Genomic DNA, 19,450 nt, shown 5'->3' with positions numbered 1-19,450 from the left:
TTTCTCCTTTACCGGTGTAGTCTAGGATGAGGGTCTCAGGAGATGCTCTCATCACAGCTTGTTTGTAGTCCTTCTTAGCCTGTGCAGAGCGAATGTCTTCAGGGTATCGGATTTCAAAAGGCAGCTCTGCAGTCAGACTGCTGTTCGATAGATTTCTATCAGTCTCAGTGGCAGTTGGGCTCTCTCCTACTGTCACTCTATTCAAATCGGAGCTCTGCATTTTCATTGGCTGAGTCAACTACTGAGAATGCTTATTTATTTTATTAATACATATTTTTTTGTTTAATTATTTGTCTCTTACCTCCAATTCTTGTCTTCAGCTTTTCTTTTCTGACTTTTCTTCCTGAACTGTCTCTCTGCTTTCTTCTTTTTGTGTTTCTCTTAAAATTATTATTTTTTGAATACTTTTTCTTCTGAATTTCTATTCCATGTCTTCTGTGTATGTTTATAGTGCTATATATTCATTTGTAAATCACAAATTAAATCCGCTTATGTATAAAAACAAATGTTTTTTAGGAGCTCATATTCTCTCTCTCTCTCTCTCTCTCTCTCTCTCTCTCTCTCTCTCTCTCTCTCTCTCTCTCTCTCTAATTCATTTCATTTGTATTGTCAAAGCAATTGGACATACATACACATACATACATATACACTCACCTAAAGGATTATTAGGAACACCTGTTCAATTTCTCATTAATGCAATTATCTAATCAACCAATCACATGGCAGTTGCTTCAATGCATTTAGGGGTGTGGTCCTGGTCAAGACAATCTCCTGAACTCCAAACTGAATGTCTGAATGGGAATGAAAGGTGATTTAAGCAATTTTGAGCGTGGCATGCTTGTTGGTGCCAGACGGGCCGGTCTGAGTATTTCACAATCTGCTCAGTTACTGGGATTTTCACGCACAACCATTTCTAGGGTTTACAAAGAATGGTGTGAAAAGGGAAAAACATCCAGTATGCGGCAGTCCTGTGGGCGAAAATGCCTTGTTGATGCTAGAGGTCAGAGGAGAATGGGCCGACTGATTCAAGCTGATAGAAGAGCAACTTTGACTGAAATAACCACTCGTTACAAACGAGGTATGCAGCAAAGCATTTGTGAAGCCACAACACGTACAACCTTGAGGCGGATGGGCTACAACAGCAGAAGACCCCACCGGGTACCACTCATCTCCACTACAAATAGGAAAAAGAGGTGAGACATTCAGATGGTAGAGTCAGAATTTGGCGTAAACAGAATGAGAACATGGATCCATCATGTCTTGTTACCACTGTGCAGGCTGGTGGTGGTGGTGTAATGGTGTGGGGGATGTCTTCTTGGCACACTTTAGGCCCCTTAGTACCAATTGGGCATTGTTTAAATGCTACGGCCTACCTGAGCATTGTTTCTGACCATGTCCATCCCTTTTTGACCACCATGTACCCATCCTCTGATGGCTACTTCCAGCAGGATAATGCACCATGTCACAAAGGTCGAATCATTTCAAATTGGTTTCATGAACATGACAATGAGTTCACTGTACTAAACTGGCCCCCACAGTCACCAGATCTCAACCCAATAGAGCATCTTTGGGATGTGGTGGAACGGGAGCTTCGTGCCCTGGATGTGCATCCCACAAATCTCCATCAACTGCAAGATGCTATCCTATCAATATGGGCCAACATTTCTAAAGAATGCTTTCAGCACCTTGTTGAAGCAATGCCACGTAGAATTAAAGCAGTTCTGAAGGCGAAAGGGGGTCAAACACAGTATTAGTATGGTGTTCCTAATAATCCTTTACGTGAGTTCATCGTAGCTCTTAATACTCTCTTTCTGTCTGGAGGAGATATAATTGAAGTATTGTACACTTACCCGGCTACTTTCAACACCCATTGCTGCACTGATATTTTTCCCTCCATTTTTCTTTATCCATTTTTTTTTTGCAGGAAGTTCCGTCAATAGCCGTCAGCCTTTAAGAGACATCATGCAGCCAGGCCTCTTGGCTTGCGGCCACACCGTCCTGAACGCGCCCAATCTCATCAGATCTCGGAAGCTAAACGGGGCAAGGGCTCGTCAGTACTTGGATGGGTGACCTCCTGGAGATATCAGGTGCTGCAAGTTATTTCGTCTCCTGGGTAACTTTATCGTAGCTCTAAATACTCTCTTTCAGTCTGGAGGAGATATTATTGAAGGATTCTACACGTACCCGGCTACTTTCAACACCCTTTGCTGCACTGATATTTTTCCCTCCATTTTCCATTTTTTTTTTTTTTTTTTTTGCTGAAAGTATTGTCAATACCCGCCAGCCTTTAAGAGACATCATGCAGCCAGGCCTCTTGGCTTGCGGCCACACCGTCCTGAACGCGCCCGATCTCATCAGATCTCGGAAGCTAACGGGGCAGGACCTGGTCAGTACTTGAATGTGAGACCTCCTGGAAATACCAGGTGCTGCAAGCTTTTACGTCTCCTGGGTAACTTTATCGTAGCTCTTAATACTCTCTTTCAGTCTGCAGGAGATATAATTGAAGAATTGTACACGTACCCGGCTACTTTCAACACCCTTTCCTGCACTGATATTTTTCCCTCCATTTTTCTATTTTTTTTTTTTTTTTTTTGCTGGAAATTCCGTCAATACCCGCCAGCCTTTAAGAGACATCATGCAGCCAGGCATCTCGGCTTGCGGCCACACCATCCTGAACGCGCCCGATCTCGTCAGATCTCGGAAGCTAAACGTGGCAGGACCTGGTCAGTACATGAATGTGAGACCTCCTGGAAATACCTGGTGCTGCAAGCTTTTACGTCTCCTGGGTAACTTTATCGTAGCTCTTAATACTCTCTATCTGTCTGGAGGAGATATAATTGAAGTATTGTACACGTACCCAGCTACTGTCAACACCATTTGCTGCACTGATATTTTTCCATCCATTTTTCTTTTTTTTTTTTTTTTTTGCTGGAAGTTCCGTCAATACCCGCCAACCTTTAAGAGACATCATGCAGCCAGGCCTTTCGGCTTGTGGCCACACCGTCCTGAATGCGCCCGATCTCGTCAGATCTCAGAAGTTAAACGGGGCAGGGCCTGGTCAGTACTTGGATGGGAGACCTCCTAGAAATACCAGGTGCTGCAAGCTTTTTACGTCTCCTGGGTAACTTCATCGTAGCTCTTAATACTCTCTTTTTGTCTCCAGGAGATATAATTGAAGAATTGTACACGTACCCGGCTACTTTCAACACCCTTTCCTGCACTGATATTTTTCCCTCCATTTTTCTATTTTTTTTTATTTTTTTTTGCTGGAAATTCCCTCAATACCCGCCAGCCTTTAAGAGACATCATGCAGCCAGGCATCTCGGCTTGCGGCCACACCATCCTGAACTCGCCCGATCTCGTCAGATCTTGGAAGCTAAACGGGGCAGGACCTGGTCAGTACATGAATGTGAGACCTCCTGGAAATACCTGGTGCTGCAAGCTTTTACGTCTCCTGGGTAACTTTATCGTAGCTCTTAATACTCTCTATCTATCTGGAGGAGATATAATTGAAGAATTGTACACCTACCCGGCTACCTTCAACACGCTTTGCTGCACTGATATTTTTCCCTCCATTTTTCTTTTTTCTATTGTTTCTTGCTGGAAGTTCCATCAATACCCTCCAGCCTTTAAGAGACATCATGCAGCCAGGCCTCTTGGCTTGAGGCCACACCGTCCTGAAGACGCAAGATCTCGTCAGATCTCGGAAGAAAAACTGGGCAGGGTCTGGTCAGTAATTGGATGGGTGACCTCCTGGAAATACCAGGTGCTGAAAGCTTTTTACATCTCCTGGGTAACTTCAGCGTAGCTCTTAATACTCTCATTCAGTCTGGAGGAGATATAATTGAAGAATTGTACATGTACCCGGCTACTTTCAACACCCTGTTCTGCACTGATATTTTTCCCTCCATTTTTCTATTTATTTATTTTTTATTTTTTGCTGGAAGTTCCGTCAATACCCGCCAGCCTTTAAGAGACATCATGCAGCCCGGCCTCTTGGCTTGCGGCCACACCGTCCTGAATGCGCCCGATCTCGTCAGATCTTGGAAGCTAAACGGGGCAGGGCCTGGTCAGTACTTGGATGGGAGACCTCCTAGAAATACCAGGTGCTGCAAGCTTTTTACGTCTCCTGGGTAACTTCATCGTAGCTCTTAATACTCTCTTTCTGTCTCCAGGAGATATAATTGAAGAATTGTACACGTACCAGGCTACTTTCAACACCCTTTGCTGCACTGGTATATTTCCCTCTATTTTTCTTTTTTTTTTTTGCTGGCAGTTCCGTCAATACCCGCCAGCCTTTAAGAGACATCATGCAGCCAGGCATCTCGGCTTGCAGCCACACCATCCTGAACGCGCCCGATCTCGTCATATCTCGGAAGCTAAACGGGGCAGGACCTGGTCAGTACATGAATGTGTGACCTCCTGGAAATACCTAGTGCTGCAAGCTTTTACGTCTCCTGGGTAACTTTATCGTAGCTCTTAATACTCTCTCTCTGTCTGGAGGAGATATAATTGAAGTATTGTACACGTATCCAGCTACTGTCAACACCCTTTGCTGCACTGATATTTTTCCATCCATTTTTCTTTTTTCTTTTTTTATTTTATTTTTTTGCTGGAAGTTCCGTCAATACCCGCCAACCTTTAAGAGACATCATGCAGCCAGGGCTTTTGGCTTGTGGACACACCGTCCTGAATGCGCCCGATCTCGTCAGATCTCGGAAGCTAAACGGTGCAGGACCTGGTCAGTACTTGGATGGGAGACCTCCTAGAAATACCAGGTGCTGCAAGCCTTTTACGTCTCCTGGGTAACTTCATCGTAGCTCTTAATTCTCTCTTTCTGTCTCCAGGAGATATAATTGAAGAATTGTACACGTACCCGTCTACTTTCAACACCCTTTGCTGCACTGGTATATTTCCCTCTATTTTTCTTTTTTTTTTTTGCTGGCAGTTCCGTCAATACCCGCCAGCCTTTAAGAGACATCATGCAGCCAGACATCTCGGCTTGCGGCCACACCGTCCTGAACGCGCCCGATCTTGTCAGATCTCGGAAGCTAAACGGGGCAGGACCTGGTCAGTACTTAAATGTGAGACCTCCTGGAAATACCAGGTGCTGCCAGCTTTTTACGTCTCCTGGGGAACTTCATCGTAGCTCTTAATACTCTCTTTCTGTCTGGAGAAGATATAATTGAAGAATTGTACACGTACCCGGCTACTGTCAACACCCTTTGCTGCACTGATATTTTTCCATCCATTTTTTTTTTTTTTTTTTTTTTGCTTGAAGTTCTGTCAATACCCGCCAACCTTTAAGAGACATCATGCAGCCAGGCGTCTCGGCTTGCGGCCACACCATCCTGAACGCGCCCGATCTCGTCAGATCTTGGAAGCTAAACGGGGCAGGACCTGGTCGGTACATGAATGTGAGACCTCCTGGAAATACCTGGTGCTGCAAGCTTTTACGTCTCCTGGGTAACTTTATCGTAGCTCTTAATACTCTCTGTCTCTCTCCAGGAGATATAATTGAAGAATTGTACACGTACCCGGCTACTTTCAACACCCTTTGCTGCACTGGTATATTTCCCTCTATTTTTCTTTTTTTTTTTTGCTGGCAGTTCCGTCAATACCCGCCAGCCTTTAAGAGACATCATGCAGCCAGACATCTCGGCTTACGGCCACACCGTCCTGAACGCGCCCGATCTTGTCAGATCTCGGAAGCTAAAGGGGGCAGGACCTGGTCAGTACTTAAATGTGAGACCTCCTGGAAATACCAGGTGCTGCCAGCTTTTTACGTCTCCTGGGGAACTTCATCGTAGCTCTTAATACTCTCTTTCTGTCTGGAGAAGATATAATTGAAGAATTGTACACGTACCCGGCTACTGTCAACACCCTTTGCTGCACTGATATTTTTCCATCCATTTTTTTTTTTTTTTTTTTTTTTTTTTTTTTTGCTTGAAGTTCTGTCAATACCCGCCAACCTTTAAGAGACATCATGCAGCCAGGCGTCTCGGCTTGTGGCCACACCATCCTGAACTCGACCGATCTCGTCAGATCTTGGAAGCTAAACGGGGCAGGACCTGGTCGGTACATGAATGTGAGACCTCCTGGAAATACCTGGTGCTGCAAGCTTTTACGTCTCCTGGGTAACTTTATCGTAGCTCTTAATACTCTCTATCTGTCTGGAGGAGATATAATTGAAGTATTGTACACATACCCAGCTACTGTCAACACCCTTTGCTGCACTGATATTTTTCCATCCATTTTTCTTTTTTTTTTTTTTTTTTGCTGGAAGTTCCGTCAATACCCGCCAACCTTTAAGAGACATAATGCAGCCAGGCCTCTCGGCTTGCGGCCACACCGTCCTGAATGCGCCCGATCTCGTCAGATCTCGGAAGCTAAACGGGGCAGGGCCTGGTCAGTACTTGGATGGGAGACCTCCAGGAAATACCAGGTGCTGCAAGCTTTTAACGTCTCCTGGGAAACTTCATCGTAGCTCTTAATACTCTCTATCTGTCTGCAGGAGATATAATTGAAGAATTGTACACGTACCCGGCTACTTTCAACACCCTTTGCTGCACTGGTATTTTTCCCTCTATTTTTCTTTTTTTTTTTTGCTGGCAGTTCCGTCAACACCCGCCAGCCTTTAAGAGACATCATGCAGCCAGGTGTCTCGGCTTGCGGCCACACCATCCTGAACGCGCCCCATCTCGTCAGATCTCGGAAGCTAAACGGGGCAGGGCCTGGTCAGTACTTGGATGGGAGACCTCCTAGAAATACCAGGTACTGCAAGCTTTTTACATGTCCTGGGTAACTTCATCGTAGCTCTTAATACTCTCTATCTGTCCGGAGGAGATATAATTGAAGTATTGTACACGTACCCAGCTACTGTCAACACCCTTTGCTGCACTGATATTTTTCCATCCATTTTTTTTTTTTTTTTTTTTTTTTTTTTTTTGCTTGAAGTTCTGTCAATACCCGCCAACCTTTAAGAGACATCATGCAGCCAGGCGTCTCGGCTTGTGGCCACACCATCCTGAACGCGCCCGATCTTGTCAGATCTCAGAAGCTAAACGGGGCAGGACCTGGTCAGTACTTAAATGTGAGACCTCCAGGAAATACCAGGTGCTGCCAGCTTTTTACATCTCCTGGGGAACTTCATCGTAGCTCTTAATACTCTCTTTCTGTCTGGAGAAGATATAATTGAAGAATTGTACACGTACCCGGCTACTTTCAACACCCTTTGCTGCACTGGTATTTTTCCATCTATTTTTCTTTTTTTTTTTTGCTGGCAGTTCCGTCAATACCCGCCAGCCTTTAAGAGACATCATGCAGCCAGGTATCTCGGCTTGCGGCCACACCATCCTGAACGCGCCTGATCACGTCAGATCTCGGAAGCTGAACGAGGCAGGGCCTGTTCAGTACTTGGATGGGAGACCTCCTAGAAATACCAGGTGCTGCAAGCTTTTTACGTCTCCTGGGTAACTTCATCGTAGCTCTTAATACTCTCTTTCTGTCTCCAGGAGATATAATTGAAGAATTGTACACGTACCCGGCTACTGTCAACACCCTTTCCAGCACTGATATTTTTCCCTCCATTTTTCTTTTTTTTTTTTTTTTTCTTGCTGGAAATTCCGTCAATACCCGCCAGCCTTTAAGAGACATCATGCAGCCAGACATCTCGGCTTGCGGCCACACCATCCTGAACGCGCCCGATCTTGTCAGATCTCGGAATCTAAACGGGGCAGGGCCTGGTCAGTACTTGGATGGGTGACCTCCAGGAAATACCAGGTGCTGCCAGCTTTTTACGTCTCCTGGGGAACTTCATCGTAGCTCTTAATACTCTCTTTCTGTCTGGAGAAGATATAATTGAAGAATTGTACACGTACCCGGCTACTTTCAACACCCTTTGCTGCACTGGTATTTTTCCCTCTTTTTTCTTTTTTTTTTTTGCTGGCAGTTCCGTCAATACCCGCCAGCCTTTAAGAGACATCATGCAGCCAGGCCTCTCGGCTTGCGGCCACACCATCCTGAACGCGCCCGATCTCGTCAGATCTCGGATGCTAAACGGGGCAGGACCTGGTCAGTACATGAATGTGAGACCTCCTGGAAATACCTCGTGCTACAAGCTTTTACGTCTCCTGGGTAACTTCATCGTAGCTCTTAATACTCTCTTTCTGTCTGGAGAAGATATAATTGAAGTATTGTACACGTATCCAGCTACTGTCAACACCCTTTGCTGCACTGATATTTTTCCATCCATTTTTCTTTTTTCTTTTTTCTTTTTTTTTTTGCTGGAAGTTCTGTCAATACCCGCCAACCTTTAAGAGACATCATGCAGCCAGTTCTTTCGGCTTGTGGACACACCGTCCTGAATGCGCCCGATCTCGTCAGATCTCGGAAGCTAAACAGGGCAGGGCCTGGTCAGTACTTGGATGGGAGACCTCCTAGAAATACCAGGTGCTGCAAGGTTTTTACGTCTCCTGGGTAACTTCATCGTAGCTCTTAATACTCTTTTTCTGTCTCCAGGAGATATAATTGAAGAATTGTACACGTACCCGGCTACTTTCAACACCCTTTGCTGCACTGGTATATTTCCCTCTATTTTTCTTTTTTTTTTTTGCTGGCAGTTCCGTCAATACCCGCCAGCCTTTAAGAGACATCATGCAGCCAGACATCTCGGCTTGCGGCCACACCGTCCTGAACGCGCCCGATCTTGTCAGATCTCGGAAGCTAAACGGGGCAGGACCTGGTCAGTACTTAAATGTGAGACCTCCTGGAAATACCAGGTGCTGCCAGCTTTTTACGTCTCCTGGGTAACTTCATCGTAGCTCTTAATACTCTTTTTCTGTCTCCAGGAGATATAATTGAAGAATTGTACACGTATCCGGCTACTTTCAACACCTTTTCCTGCACTGATATTTTTCCCTCCATTTTTCTTTTTTTTTTTTTTTTTTTGCTGGAAATTCCGTCAATACCCGCTAGCCTTTAAGAGACATCATGCAGCCAGACATCTCGGCTTGCGGCCACACCATCCTGAACGCGCCCGATCTCGTCAGATCTCGGAAGCTAAACGGGGCAGGGCCTGGTCTGTACATGAAAGTGAGACCTCCTGGAAATACCTAGTGCTGCAAGCTTTTTACGACTCCTGGGTAACTTCATCGTAGCTCTTAATACTCTCTTTCTGTCTCCAGGAGATATAATTGAAGAATTGTACACGTACCCGGCTACTGTCAACACCCTTTGCTGCACTGATATTTTTCCATCCATTTTTCTTTTTTCTTTTTTTTCTTTTTTTTTTTGCTGGAAGTTCCGTCAATACCCGCCAACCTTTAAGAGACATCATGCAGCCAGGCCTTTCGGCTTGTGGCCACACCGTCCTGAATGCGCCCGATCTCGTCAGATCTCGGAAGCTAAACGGGGCAGGGCCTGGTCAGTACTTGGATGGGAGACCTCCTAGAAATACCAGGTGCTGCAAGCTTTTTACGTCTCCTGGGTAACTTCATCGTAGCTCTTAATACTCTCTTTCTGTCTCCAGGAGATATAATTGAAGAATTGTACACGTACCCGGCTACTTTCAACACCCTTTGCTGCACTGGTATATTTCCCTCTATTTTTCTTTTTTTTTTGCTGGCAGTTCCGTCAATACCCGCCAGCCTTTAAGAGACATCATGCAGCCAGGCATCTCGGCTTGCGGCCACACCATCCTGAACGCGCCCGATCTCGTCAGATCTCGGAAGCTAAACGGGGCAGGACCTGGTCTGTACATGAAAGTGAGACCTCCTGGAAATACCTAGTGCTGCAAGCTTTTACGTCTCCTGGGTAACTTTATCGTAGCTCTTAATACTCTCTCTCTGTCTGGAGGAGATATAATTGAAGTATTGTACACGTATCCAGCTATTGTCAACACCCTTTGCTGCACTGATATTTTTCCATCCATTTTTCTTTTTTCTTTTTTTCTTTTTTTTTTTTGCTGGAAGTTCCGTCAATACCCGCCAACCTTTAAGAGACATCATGCAGCAAGGCCTTTCGGCTTGTGGCCACACCATCCTGAACGCGCCCGATCTCGTCAGATCTCGGAAGCTAAACGGGGCAGGGCCTGGTCAGTACTTGGATGGGAGACCTCCTAGAAATACCAGGTGCTGCAAGCTTTTTACGACTCCTGGGTAACTTCATCGTAGCTCTTAATACTCTCTTTCTGTCTCCAGGAGATATAATTGAAGAATTGTACACATACCCGGCTACTGTCAACACCCTTTGCTGCACTGATATTTTTCCATCCATTTTTCTTTTTTCTTTTTTTTATTTTTTTTTTTGCTGGAAGTTCCGTCAATACCCGCCAACCTTTAAGAGACATCATGCAGCCAGGCCTTTCGGCTTGTGGCCACACCGTCCTGAATGCGCCCGATCTCGTCAGATCTCGGAAGCTAAACGGGGCAGGGCCTGGTCAGTACTTGGATGGGAGACCTCCTAGAAATACCAGGTGCTGCAAGCTTTTTACGTCTCCTGGGTAACTTCATCGTAGCTCTTAATACTCTCTTTCTGTCTCCAGGAGATATAATTGAAGAATTGTACACGTACCCGGCTACTTTCAACACCCTTTGCTGCACTGGTATATTTCCCTCTATTTTTCTTTTTTTTTTGCTGGCAGTTCCGTCAATACCCGCCAGCCTTTAAGAGACATCATGCAGCCAGGCATCTCGGCTTGCGGCCACACCATCCTGAACGCGCCCGATCTCGTCAGATCTCGGAAGCTAAACGTGGCAGGACCTGGTCAGTACATGAAAGTGAGACCTCCTGGAAATACCTAGTGCTGCAAGCTTTTACGTCTCCTGGGTAACTTTATCGTAGCTCTTATTACTCTCTCTCTGTCTGGAGGAGATATAATTGAAGTATTGTACACGTATCCAGCTACTGTCAACACCCTTTGCTGCACTGATATTTTTCCATCCATTTTTCTTTTTTCTTTTTTTCTTTTTTTTTTTTGCTGGAAGTTCCGTCAATACCCGCCAACCTTTAAGAGACATCATGCAGCCAGGCCTTTCGGCTTGTGGCCACACCATCCTGAATGCGCCCGATCTCGTCAGATCTCGGAAGCTAAAAGGGGCAGGGCCTGGTCAGTACTTGGATGGGAGACCTCCTAGAAATACCAGGTGCTGCAAGCTTTTTACGTCTCCTGGGTAACTTCATCGTAGCTCTTAATACTCTCTTTCTGTCTCCAGGAGATATAATTGAAGAATTGTACACGTACCCGGCTACTTTCAACACCCTTTGCTGCATTGGTATATTTCCCTCTATTTTTCTTTTTTTTTTTGCTGGCAGTTCCGTCAATACCCGCCAGCCTTTAAGAGACATTATGCAGCCAGGCATCTCGGCTTGCGGCCACACCATCCTGAACGCCCCCGATCTCGTCAGATCTCGGAAGCTATATGGGGCAGGGCCTGGTCAGTACTTGCATGGGAGACCTCCTAGAAATACCAGGTGCTGCAAGCTTTTTACGACTCCTGGGTAACTTCATCGTAGCTCTTAATACTCTCTTTCTGTCTCCAGGAGATATAATTGAAGAATTGTACACGTACCCGGCTACTTTCAACACCCTTTGCTGCACTGGTATATTTCCCTCTATTTTTCTTTTTTTTTTTTGCTGGCAGTTCCGTCAATACCCGCCAGCCTTTAAGAGACATCATGCAGCCAGGCATCTCGGCTTGCGGCCACACCATCCTGAACGCGCCCGATCTCGTCAGATCTCGGAAGCTAAACGGGGTAGGACCTGGTCAGTACATGAAAGTGAGACCTCCTGGAAATACCTAGTGCTGCAAGCTTTTTCGTCTCCTGGGTAACTTTATCGTAGCTCTTAATACTCTCTCTCTGTCTGGAGGAGATATAATTGAAGTATTGTACACGTATCCAGCTACTGTCAACACCCTTTGCTGCACTGATATTTTTCCATCCATTTTTCTTTTTTGTTTTTTTCTTTTTTTTTTTTGCTGGAAGTTCCGTCAATACCCGCCAACCTTTAAGAGACATCATGCAGCCAGGCCTTTCGGCTTGCGGCCACACCATCCTGAACGCGCCCGATCTCGTCAGATCTCGGAAGCTAAACGGGGCAGGGCCTGGTCAGTACTTGGATGGGAGACCTCCTAGAAATACCAGGTGCTGCAAGCTTTTTACGTCTCCTGGGTAACTTCATCGTAGCTCTTAATACTCTCTTTCTGTCTCCAGGAGATATAATTGAAAAATTGTACACGTACCCGGCTACTTTCAACACCCTGTCCTGCACTGATATTTTTCCCTCCATTTTTCTATTTATTTATTTTTTATTTTTTGCTGGAAGTTCCGTCAATACCCGCCAGCCTTTAAGAGACATCATGCAGCCAGGCCTCTTGGCTTGCGGCCGCACCGTCCTGAACACGCCCGATCTCGTCAGATCTCGGAAGCTAAACGGGGCAGGGCCTGGTCAGTACTTGGATGGGAGACCTCCTGGAAATACCAGGTGCTACAAGCTTTTTACGTCTCCTGGGAAACTTCATCGTAGCTCTTAATACTCTCTATCTGTCTGGAGGAGATATAATTGAAGTATTGTACACGTACCCGGCTACTTTCAACAGCCTTTGCTGCACTGATATTTTTCCCTCCATTTTCCATTTTTTTTTTTTTTTTTTTTTGCTGGAAGTTCCGTCAATACCCGCCGGCCTTTAAGAGACATCATGCAGCCAGGCCTCTTGGCTTGCGGCCACACCGTCCTGAACGCGCCCGATCTTGTCAGATCTCGGAAGCTAAACGGGGTAGGACCTGGTCAGTACATGAAAGTGAGACCTCCTGGAAATACCTAGTGCTGCAAGCTTTTTCGTCTCCTGGGTAACTTTATCGTAGCTTTTAATACTCTCTCTCTGTCTGGAGGAGATATAATTGAAGTATTGTACACGTATCCAGCTACTGTCAACACCCTTTGCTGCACTGATATTTTTCCATCCATTTTTCTTTTTTGTTTTTTTCTTTTTTTTTTTTGCTGGAAGTTCCGTCAATACCCGCCAACCTTTAAGAGACATCATGCAGCCAGGCCTTTCGGCTTGCGGCCACACCATCCTGAACGCGCCCGATCTCGTCAGATCTCGGAAGCTAAACGGGGCAGGGCCTGGTCAGTACTTGGATGGGAGACCTCCTAGAAATACCAGGTGCTGCAAGCTTTTTACGTCTCCTGGGTAACTTCATCGTAGCTCTTAATACTCTCTTTCTGTCTCCAGGAGATATAATTGAAGAATTGTACACGTACCCGGCTACTTTCAACACCCTGTCCTGCACTGATATTTTTCCCTCCATTTTTCTTTTTTTTTTTTTTTTTTTTGCTGGAAATTCCGTCAATACCCGCTAGCCTTTAAGAGACATCATGCAGCCAGACATCTCGGCTTGCGGCCACACCATCCTGAACGCGCCCGATCTCGTCAGATCTCGGAAGCTAAACGGGGCAGGGCCTGGTCTGTACATGAAAGTGAGACCTCCTGGAAATACCTAGTGCTGCAAGCTTTTTACGACTCCTGGGTAACTTCATCGTAGCTCTTAATACTCTCTTTCTGTCTCCAGGAGATATAATTGAAGAATTGTACACGTACCCGGCTACTGTCAACACCCTTTGCTGCACTGATATTTTTCCATCCATTTTTCTTTTTTCTTTTTTTTCTTTTTTTTTTTGCTGGAAGTTCCGTCAATACCCGCCAACCTTTAAGAGACATCATGCAGCCAGGCCTTTCGGCTTGTGGCCACACCGTCCTGAATGCGCCCGATCTCGTCAGATCTCGGAAGCTAAACGGGGCAGGGCCTGGTCAGTACTTGGATGGGAGACCTCCTAGAAATACCAGGTGCTGCAAGCTTTTTACGTCTCCTGGGTAACTTCATCGTAGCTCTTAATACTCTCTTTCTGTCTCCAGGAGATATAATTGAAGAATTGTACACGTACCCGGCTACTTTCAACACCCTTTGCTGCACTGGTATATTTCCCTCTATTTTTCTTTTTTTTTTGCTGGCAGTTCCGTCAATACCCGCCAGCCTTTAAGAGACATCATGCAGCCAGGCATCTCGGCTTGCGGCCACACCATCCTGAACGCGCCCGATCTCGTCAGATCTCGGAAGCTAAACGGGGCAGGACCTGGTCTGTACATGAAAGTGAGACCTCCTGGAAATACCTAGTGCTGCAAGCTTTTACGTCTCCTGGGTAACTTTATCGTAGCTCTTAATACTCTCTCTCTGTCTGGAGGAGATATAATTGAAGTATTGTACACGTATCCAGCTATTGTCAACACCCTTTGCTGCACTGATATTTTTCCATCCATTTTTCTTTTTTCTTTTTTTCTTTTTTTTTTTTGCTGGAAGTTCCGTCAATACCCGCCAACCTTTAAGAGACATCATGCAGCAAGGCCTTTCGGCTTGTGGCCACACCATCCTGAACGCGCCCGATCTCGTCAGATCTCGGAAGCTAAACGGGGCAGGGCCTGGTCAGTACTTGGATGGGAGACCTCCTAGAAATACCAGGTGCTGCAAGCTTTTTACGACTCCTGGGTAACTTCATCGTAGCTCTTAATACTCTCTTTCTGTCTCCAGGAGATATAATTGAAGAATTGTACACATACCCGGCTACTGTCAACACCCTTTGCTGCACTGATATTTTTCCATCCATTTTTCTTTTTTCTTTTTTTTATTTTTTTTTTTGCTGGAAGTTCCGTCAATACCCGCCAACCTTTAAGAGACATCATGCAGCCAGGCCTTTCGGCTTGTGGCCACACCGTCCTGAATGCGCCCGATCTCGTCAGATCTCGGAAGCTAAACGGGGCAGGGCCTGGTCAGTACTTGGATGGGAGACCTCCTAGAAATACCAGGTGCTGCAAGCTTTTTACGTCTCCTGGGTAACTTCATCGTAGCTCTTAATACTCTCTTTCTGTCTCCAGGAGATATAATTGAAGAATTGTACACGTACCCGGCTACTTTCAACACCCTTTGCTGCACTGGTATATTTCCCTCTATTTTTCTTTTTTTTTTGCTGGCAGTTCCGTCAATACCCGCCAGCCTTTAAGAGACATCATGCAGCCAGGCATCTCGGCTTGCGGCCACACCATCCTGAACGCGCCCGATCTCGTCAGATCTCGGAAGCTAAACGTGGCAGGACCTGGTCAGTACATGAAAGTGAGACCTCCTGGAAATACCTAGTGCTGCAAGCTTTTACGTCTCCTGGGTAACTTTATCGTAGCTCTTATTACTCTCTCTCTGTCTGGAGGAGATATAATTGAAGTATTGTACACGTATCCAGCTACTGTCAACACCCTTTGCTGCACTGATATTTTTCCATCCATTTTTCTTTTTTCTTTTTTTCTTTTTTTTTTTTGCTGGAAGTTCCGTCAATACCCGCCAACCTTTAAGAGACATCATGCAGCCAGGCCTTTCGGCTTGTGGCCACACCATCCTGAATGCGCCCGATCTCGTCAGATCTCGGAAGCTAAAAGGGGCAGGGCCTGGTCAGTACTTGGATGGGAGACCTCCTAGAAATACCAGGTGCTGCAAGCTTTTTACGTCTCCTGGGTAACTTCATCGTAGCTCTTAATACTCTCTTTCTGTCTCCAGGAGATATAATTGAAGAATTGTACACGTACCCGGCTACTTTCAACACCCTTTGCTGCATTGGTATATTTCCCTCTATTTTTCTTTTTTTTTTTGCTGGCAGTTCCGTCAATACCCGCCAGCCTTTAAGAGACATTATGCAGCCAGGCATCTCGGCTTGCGGCCACACCATCCTGAACGCCCCCGATCTCGTCAGATCTCGGAAGCTATATGGGGCAGGGCCTGGTCAGTACTTGCATGGGAGACCTCCTAGAAATACCAGGTGCTGCAAGCTTTTTACGACTCCTGGGTAACTTCATCGTAGCTCTTAATACTCTCTTTCTGTCTCCAGGAGATATAATTGAAGAATTGTACACGTACCCGGCTACTTTCAACACCCTTTGCTGCACTGGTATATTTCCCTCTATTTTTCTTTTTTTTTTTTGCTGGCAGTTCCGTCAATACCCGCCAGCCTTTAAGAGACATCATGCAGCCAGGCATCTCGGCTTGCGGCCACACCATCCTGAACGCGCCCGATCTCGTCAGATCTCGGAAGCTAAACGGGGTAGGACCTGGTCAGTACATGAAAGTGAGACCTCCTGGAAATACCTAGTGCTGCAAGCTTTTTCGTCTCCTGGGTAACTTTATCGTAGCTCTTAATACTCTCTCTCTGTCTGGAGGAGATATAATTGAAGTATTGTACACGTATCCAGCTACTGTCAACACCCTTTGCTGCACTGATATTTTTCCATCCATTTTTCTTTTTTGTTTTTTTCTTTTTTTTTTTTGCTGGAAGTTCCGTCAATACCCGCCAACCTTTAAGAGACATCATGCAGCCAGGCCTTTCGGCTTGCGGCCACACCATCCTGAACGCGCCCGATCTCGTCAGATCTCGGAAGCTAAACGGGGCAGGGCCTGGTCAGTACTTGGATGGGAGACCTCCTAGAAATACCAGGTGCTGCAAGCTTTTTACGTCTCCTGGGTAACTTCATCGTAGCTCTTAATACTCTCTTTCTGTCTCCAGGAGATATAATTGAAAAATTGTACACGTACCCGGCTACTTTCAACACCCTGTCCTGCACTGATATTTTTCCCTCCATTTTTCTATTTATTTATTTTTTATTTTTTGCTGGAAGTTCCGTCAATACCCGCCAGCCTTTAAGAGACATCATGCAGCCAGGCCTCTTGGCTTGCGGCCGCACCGTCCTGAACACGCCCGATCTCGTCAGATCTCGGAAGCTAAACGGGGCAGGGCCTGGTCAGTACTTGGATGGGAGACCTCCTGGAAATACCAGGTGCTACAAGCTTTTTACGTCTCCTGGGAAACTTCATCGTAGCTCTTAATACTCTCTATCTGTCTGGAGGAGATATAATTGAAGTATTGTACACGTACCCGGCTACTTTCAACAGCCTTTGCTGCACTGATATTTTTCCCTCCATTTTCCATTTTTTTTTTTTTTTTTTTTTGCTGGAAGTTCCGTCAATACCCGCCGGCCTTTAAGAGACATCATGCAGCCAGGCCTCTTGGCTTGCGGCCACACCGTCCTGAACGCGCCCGATCTTGTCAGATCTCGGAAGCTAAACGGGGTAGGACCTGGTCAGTACATGAAAGTGAGACCTCCTGGAAATACCTAGTGCTGCAAGCTTTTTCGTCTCCTGGGTAACTTTATCGTAGCTTTTAATACTCTCTCTCTGTCTGGAGGAGATATAATTGAAGTATTGTACACGTATCCAGCTACTGTCAACACCCTTTGCTGCACTGATATTTTTCCATCCATTTTTCTTTTTTGTTTTTTTCTTTTTTTTTTTTGCTGGAAGTTCCGTCAATACCCGCCAACCTTTAAGAGACATCATGCAGCCAGGCCTTTCGGCTTGCGGCCACACCATCCTGAACGCGCCCGATCTCGTCAGATCTCGGAAGCTAAACGGGGCAGGGCCTGGTCAGTACTTGGATGGGAGACCTCCTAGAAATACCAGGTGCTGCAAGCTTTTTACGTCTCCTGGGTAACTTCATCGTAGCTCTTAATACTCTCTTTCTGTCTCCAGGAGATATAATTGAAGAATTGTACACGTACCCGGCTACTTTCAACACCCTGTCCTGCACTGATATTTTTCCCTCCATTTTTCTATTTATTTATTTTTTATTTTTTGCTGGAAGTTCCGTCAATACCCGCCAGCCTTTAAGAGACATCATGCAGCCAGGCCTCTTGGCTTCCGGCCGCACCGTCCTGAACACGCCCGATCTCGTCAGATCTCGGAAGCTAAACGGGGCAGGGCCTGGTCAGTACTTGGATGGGAGACCTCCTGGAAATACCAGGTGCTACAAGCTTTTTACGTCTCCTGGGAAACTTCATCGTAGCTCTTAATACTCTCTATCTGTCTGGAGGAGATATAATTGAAGGATTGTACACGTACCCGGCTACTTTCAACAGCCTTTGCTGCACTGATATTTTTCCCTCCATTTTCCTTTTTTTTTTTTTTTTTTTTTTGCTGGAAGTTCCGTCAATACCCGCCAGCCTTTAAGAGACATCATGCAGCCAGGCCTCTTGGCTTGCGGCCACACCGTCCTGAACGCGCCCGATCTCGTCAGATCTCGGAAGCTAACGGGGCAGGGCCTGGTCAGTACTTGGATGGGTGACCTCCTGGAAATACCAGGTGCTGCAAGCTTTTTACGTCTCCTGGGTAACTTCATCATAGCTCTTAATACTCTCTTTCAGTCTGTAGGAGATATTATTGAAGAATTGTACACGTACCCGGCTACTTTCAAAACCCTTTGCTGCACTGATATTTTTCCCTCCATTTTTCTTTTTTCTTTTTTTTTTTGCTGGAAGTTCCGTCAATACCCGCCAGCCTTAAAGAGACATCATGCAGCCGGGCCTCTCGGCTTTCGGCCACACCGTCCTAAACGCGCATGATATCGTCAGATCTCGGAAGCTAAACGGGGCAGGACCTGGTCAGTACATGAATGTGACACCTCCTGGAAATTCCTGGTGCTGCAAGCTTTTACGTCTCCTGGGTAACTTTATCGTAGCTCTTAATACTCTCTATCTGTCTGGAGGAGATATAATTGAAGTATTGTACACGTACCCAGCTACTGTCAACACCATTTGCTGCACTGATATTTTTCCATCCATTTTTCTTTTTTTTTTTTTTTTTGCTGGAAGTTCCGTCAATACCCGCCAACCTTTAAGAGACATCATGCAGCCAGGCCTCTCGGCTTGCGGCCACACCATCCTAAACGCGCCCGATCTCGTCAGATCTCGGAAGCTAAACGGGGCAGGACCTGGTCTGTACATGAAAGTGAGACCTCCTGGAAATACCTAGTGCTGCAAGCTTTTACGTCTCCTGGGTAACTTTATCGTAGCTCTTAATACTCTCTCTCTGTCTGGAGGAGATATAATTGAAGTATTGTACACGTATCCAGCTATTGTCAACACCCTTTGCTGCACTGATATTTTTCCATCCATTTTTCTTTTTTCTTTTTTTCTTTTTTTTTTTTGCTGGAAGTTCCGTCAATACCCGCCAACCTTTAAGAGACATCATGCAGCCAGGCCTTTCGGCTTGTGGCCACACCATCCTGAACGCGCCCGATCTCGTCAGATCTCGGAAGCTAAACGGGGCAGGGCCTGGTCAGTACTTGGATGGGAGACCTCCTAGAAATACCAGGTGCTGCAAGCTTTTTATGACTCCTGGGTAACTTCATCGTAGCTCTTAATACTCTCTTTCTGTCTCCAGGAGATATAATTGAAGAATTGTACACGTACCCGGCTACTGTCAACACCCTTTGCTGCACTGATATTTTTCCATCCATTTTTCTTTTTTCTTTTTTTTATTTTTATTTTTTGCTGGAAGTTCCGTCAATACCCGCCAACCT

At 45.9% G+C, this 19,450-nt stretch overlaps 19 non-coding genes and 32 pseudogenes across 19 annotated transcripts; all 51 read left to right on the top strand.

The window, feature by feature from the left end:
- The first annotated feature begins 1,980 nt into the window (after nucleotides 1–1,980).
- Nucleotides 1,981–2,099, top strand: LOC136732632 (uncharacterized; annotated as a pseudogene).
- Nucleotides 2,100–2,317: 218 nt separating this feature from the next.
- LOC136732420 (uncharacterized) lies at nucleotides 2,318–2,435 on the top strand (annotated as a pseudogene).
- A 218-nt stretch (nucleotides 2,436–2,653) lies between these two features.
- Nucleotides 2,654–2,772, top strand: LOC136732479 (uncharacterized; annotated as a pseudogene).
- Nucleotides 2,773–2,987: 215 nt separating this feature from the next.
- LOC136732238 (5S ribosomal RNA) lies at nucleotides 2,988–3,106 on the top strand. Its single transcript, XR_010809885.1, has one exon. It is a non-coding gene; the product is annotated as a 5S ribosomal RNA (ribosomal RNA).
- A 219-nt stretch (nucleotides 3,107–3,325) lies between these two features.
- On the top strand, nucleotides 3,326–3,444 carry LOC136732530 (uncharacterized; annotated as a pseudogene).
- A 215-nt stretch (nucleotides 3,445–3,659) lies between these two features.
- On the top strand, nucleotides 3,660–3,778 carry LOC136732130 (uncharacterized; annotated as a pseudogene).
- Nucleotides 3,779–3,999: 221 nt separating this feature from the next.
- LOC136732205 (5S ribosomal RNA) lies at nucleotides 4,000–4,118 on the top strand. Its single transcript, XR_010809847.1, has one exon. It is a non-coding gene; the product is annotated as a 5S ribosomal RNA (ribosomal RNA).
- A 210-nt stretch (nucleotides 4,119–4,328) lies between these two features.
- LOC136732636 (uncharacterized) lies at nucleotides 4,329–4,447 on the top strand (annotated as a pseudogene).
- Nucleotides 4,448–4,671: 224 nt separating this feature from the next.
- Nucleotides 4,672–4,790, top strand: LOC136732414 (uncharacterized; annotated as a pseudogene).
- A 210-nt stretch (nucleotides 4,791–5,000) lies between these two features.
- On the top strand, nucleotides 5,001–5,119 carry LOC136732504 (uncharacterized; annotated as a pseudogene).
- Nucleotides 5,120–5,333: 214 nt separating this feature from the next.
- Nucleotides 5,334–5,452, top strand: LOC136732538 (uncharacterized; annotated as a pseudogene).
- Nucleotides 5,453–5,661: 209 nt separating this feature from the next.
- On the top strand, nucleotides 5,662–5,780 carry LOC136732102 (uncharacterized; annotated as a pseudogene).
- A 224-nt stretch (nucleotides 5,781–6,004) lies between these two features.
- Nucleotides 6,005–6,123, top strand: LOC136732098 (uncharacterized; annotated as a pseudogene).
- Nucleotides 6,124–6,338: 215 nt separating this feature from the next.
- On the top strand, nucleotides 6,339–6,457 carry LOC136732241 (5S ribosomal RNA). Its single transcript, XR_010809888.1, has one exon. It is a non-coding gene; the product is annotated as a 5S ribosomal RNA (ribosomal RNA).
- Nucleotides 6,458–6,667: 210 nt separating this feature from the next.
- LOC136732372 (uncharacterized) lies at nucleotides 6,668–6,786 on the top strand (annotated as a pseudogene).
- Nucleotides 6,787–7,009: 223 nt separating this feature from the next.
- On the top strand, nucleotides 7,010–7,128 carry LOC136732652 (uncharacterized; annotated as a pseudogene).
- Nucleotides 7,129–7,338: 210 nt separating this feature from the next.
- On the top strand, nucleotides 7,339–7,457 carry LOC136732471 (uncharacterized; annotated as a pseudogene).
- A 218-nt stretch (nucleotides 7,458–7,675) lies between these two features.
- LOC136732397 (uncharacterized) lies at nucleotides 7,676–7,794 on the top strand (annotated as a pseudogene).
- Nucleotides 7,795–8,003: 209 nt separating this feature from the next.
- LOC136732655 (uncharacterized) lies at nucleotides 8,004–8,122 on the top strand (annotated as a pseudogene).
- A 222-nt stretch (nucleotides 8,123–8,344) lies between these two features.
- On the top strand, nucleotides 8,345–8,463 carry LOC136732346 (uncharacterized; annotated as a pseudogene).
- Nucleotides 8,464–8,673: 210 nt separating this feature from the next.
- On the top strand, nucleotides 8,674–8,792 carry LOC136732503 (uncharacterized; annotated as a pseudogene).
- A 217-nt stretch (nucleotides 8,793–9,009) lies between these two features.
- On the top strand, nucleotides 9,010–9,128 carry LOC136732568 (uncharacterized; annotated as a pseudogene).
- Nucleotides 9,129–9,353: 225 nt separating this feature from the next.
- LOC136732545 (5S ribosomal RNA) lies at nucleotides 9,354–9,472 on the top strand. Its single transcript, XR_010809944.1, has one exon. It is a non-coding gene; the product is annotated as a 5S ribosomal RNA (ribosomal RNA).
- Nucleotides 9,473–9,680: 208 nt separating this feature from the next.
- Nucleotides 9,681–9,799, top strand: LOC136732617 (uncharacterized; annotated as a pseudogene).
- Nucleotides 9,800–10,023: 224 nt separating this feature from the next.
- LOC136732171 (5S ribosomal RNA) lies at nucleotides 10,024–10,142 on the top strand. The gene has a single exon (XR_010809808.1). It is a non-coding gene; the product is annotated as a 5S ribosomal RNA (ribosomal RNA).
- Nucleotides 10,143–10,367: 225 nt separating this feature from the next.
- LOC136732534 (5S ribosomal RNA) lies at nucleotides 10,368–10,486 on the top strand. Its single transcript, XR_010809943.1, has one exon. It is a non-coding gene; the product is annotated as a 5S ribosomal RNA (ribosomal RNA).
- Nucleotides 10,487–10,694: 208 nt separating this feature from the next.
- On the top strand, nucleotides 10,695–10,813 carry LOC136732638 (uncharacterized; annotated as a pseudogene).
- A 224-nt stretch (nucleotides 10,814–11,037) lies between these two features.
- LOC136732258 (5S ribosomal RNA) lies at nucleotides 11,038–11,156 on the top strand. Its single transcript, XR_010809903.1, has one exon. It is a non-coding gene; the product is annotated as a 5S ribosomal RNA (ribosomal RNA).
- A 209-nt stretch (nucleotides 11,157–11,365) lies between these two features.
- LOC136732405 (uncharacterized) lies at nucleotides 11,366–11,484 on the top strand (annotated as a pseudogene).
- A 210-nt stretch (nucleotides 11,485–11,694) lies between these two features.
- Nucleotides 11,695–11,813, top strand: LOC136732542 (uncharacterized; annotated as a pseudogene).
- A 224-nt stretch (nucleotides 11,814–12,037) lies between these two features.
- LOC136732325 (5S ribosomal RNA) lies at nucleotides 12,038–12,156 on the top strand. The gene has a single exon (XR_010809923.1). It is a non-coding gene; the product is annotated as a 5S ribosomal RNA (ribosomal RNA).
- A 221-nt stretch (nucleotides 12,157–12,377) lies between these two features.
- On the top strand, nucleotides 12,378–12,496 carry LOC136732252 (5S ribosomal RNA). The gene has a single exon (XR_010809897.1). It is a non-coding gene; the product is annotated as a 5S ribosomal RNA (ribosomal RNA).
- Nucleotides 12,497–12,716: 220 nt separating this feature from the next.
- LOC136732630 (uncharacterized) lies at nucleotides 12,717–12,835 on the top strand (annotated as a pseudogene).
- A 224-nt stretch (nucleotides 12,836–13,059) lies between these two features.
- LOC136732313 (5S ribosomal RNA) lies at nucleotides 13,060–13,178 on the top strand. Its single transcript, XR_010809922.1, has one exon. It is a non-coding gene; the product is annotated as a 5S ribosomal RNA (ribosomal RNA).
- Nucleotides 13,179–13,396: 218 nt separating this feature from the next.
- Nucleotides 13,397–13,515, top strand: LOC136732567 (uncharacterized; annotated as a pseudogene).
- Nucleotides 13,516–13,740: 225 nt separating this feature from the next.
- On the top strand, nucleotides 13,741–13,859 carry LOC136732523 (5S ribosomal RNA). The gene has a single exon (XR_010809942.1). It is a non-coding gene; the product is annotated as a 5S ribosomal RNA (ribosomal RNA).
- A 208-nt stretch (nucleotides 13,860–14,067) lies between these two features.
- Nucleotides 14,068–14,186, top strand: LOC136732616 (uncharacterized; annotated as a pseudogene).
- A 224-nt stretch (nucleotides 14,187–14,410) lies between these two features.
- LOC136732170 (5S ribosomal RNA) lies at nucleotides 14,411–14,529 on the top strand. The gene has a single exon (XR_010809807.1). It is a non-coding gene; the product is annotated as a 5S ribosomal RNA (ribosomal RNA).
- Nucleotides 14,530–14,754: 225 nt separating this feature from the next.
- LOC136732511 (5S ribosomal RNA) lies at nucleotides 14,755–14,873 on the top strand. The gene has a single exon (XR_010809941.1). It is a non-coding gene; the product is annotated as a 5S ribosomal RNA (ribosomal RNA).
- A 208-nt stretch (nucleotides 14,874–15,081) lies between these two features.
- LOC136732637 (uncharacterized) lies at nucleotides 15,082–15,200 on the top strand (annotated as a pseudogene).
- A 224-nt stretch (nucleotides 15,201–15,424) lies between these two features.
- Nucleotides 15,425–15,543, top strand: LOC136732257 (5S ribosomal RNA). The gene has a single exon (XR_010809902.1). It is a non-coding gene; the product is annotated as a 5S ribosomal RNA (ribosomal RNA).
- Nucleotides 15,544–15,752: 209 nt separating this feature from the next.
- Nucleotides 15,753–15,871, top strand: LOC136732404 (uncharacterized; annotated as a pseudogene).
- Nucleotides 15,872–16,081: 210 nt separating this feature from the next.
- Nucleotides 16,082–16,200, top strand: LOC136732541 (uncharacterized; annotated as a pseudogene).
- A 224-nt stretch (nucleotides 16,201–16,424) lies between these two features.
- LOC136732301 (5S ribosomal RNA) lies at nucleotides 16,425–16,543 on the top strand. Its single transcript, XR_010809921.1, has one exon. It is a non-coding gene; the product is annotated as a 5S ribosomal RNA (ribosomal RNA).
- A 221-nt stretch (nucleotides 16,544–16,764) lies between these two features.
- Nucleotides 16,765–16,883, top strand: LOC136732250 (5S ribosomal RNA). Its single transcript, XR_010809896.1, has one exon. It is a non-coding gene; the product is annotated as a 5S ribosomal RNA (ribosomal RNA).
- Nucleotides 16,884–17,103: 220 nt separating this feature from the next.
- On the top strand, nucleotides 17,104–17,222 carry LOC136732629 (uncharacterized; annotated as a pseudogene).
- A 224-nt stretch (nucleotides 17,223–17,446) lies between these two features.
- On the top strand, nucleotides 17,447–17,565 carry LOC136732290 (5S ribosomal RNA). The gene has a single exon (XR_010809920.1). It is a non-coding gene; the product is annotated as a 5S ribosomal RNA (ribosomal RNA).
- Nucleotides 17,566–17,786: 221 nt separating this feature from the next.
- On the top strand, nucleotides 17,787–17,905 carry LOC136732387 (uncharacterized; annotated as a pseudogene).
- A 220-nt stretch (nucleotides 17,906–18,125) lies between these two features.
- On the top strand, nucleotides 18,126–18,243 carry LOC136732196 (5S ribosomal RNA). Its single transcript, XR_010809836.1, has one exon. It is a non-coding gene; the product is annotated as a 5S ribosomal RNA (ribosomal RNA).
- A 549-nt stretch (nucleotides 18,244–18,792) lies between these two features.
- LOC136732665 (uncharacterized) lies at nucleotides 18,793–18,911 on the top strand (annotated as a pseudogene).
- A 224-nt stretch (nucleotides 18,912–19,135) lies between these two features.
- Nucleotides 19,136–19,254, top strand: LOC136732169 (5S ribosomal RNA). Its single transcript, XR_010809806.1, has one exon. It is a non-coding gene; the product is annotated as a 5S ribosomal RNA (ribosomal RNA).
- Nucleotides 19,255–19,450: the final 196 nt, after the last annotated feature.

This window comes from Amia ocellicauda, unplaced genomic scaffold (assembly GCF_036373705.1).
Source record: "Amia ocellicauda isolate fAmiCal2 unplaced genomic scaffold, fAmiCal2.hap1 HAP1_SCAFFOLD_34, whole genome shotgun sequence".
Lineage (NCBI taxonomy): Eukaryota > Metazoa > Chordata > Actinopteri > Amiiformes > Amiidae > Amia > Amia ocellicauda.
This window is presented reverse-complemented; position numbering and strand designations above follow the sequence as displayed.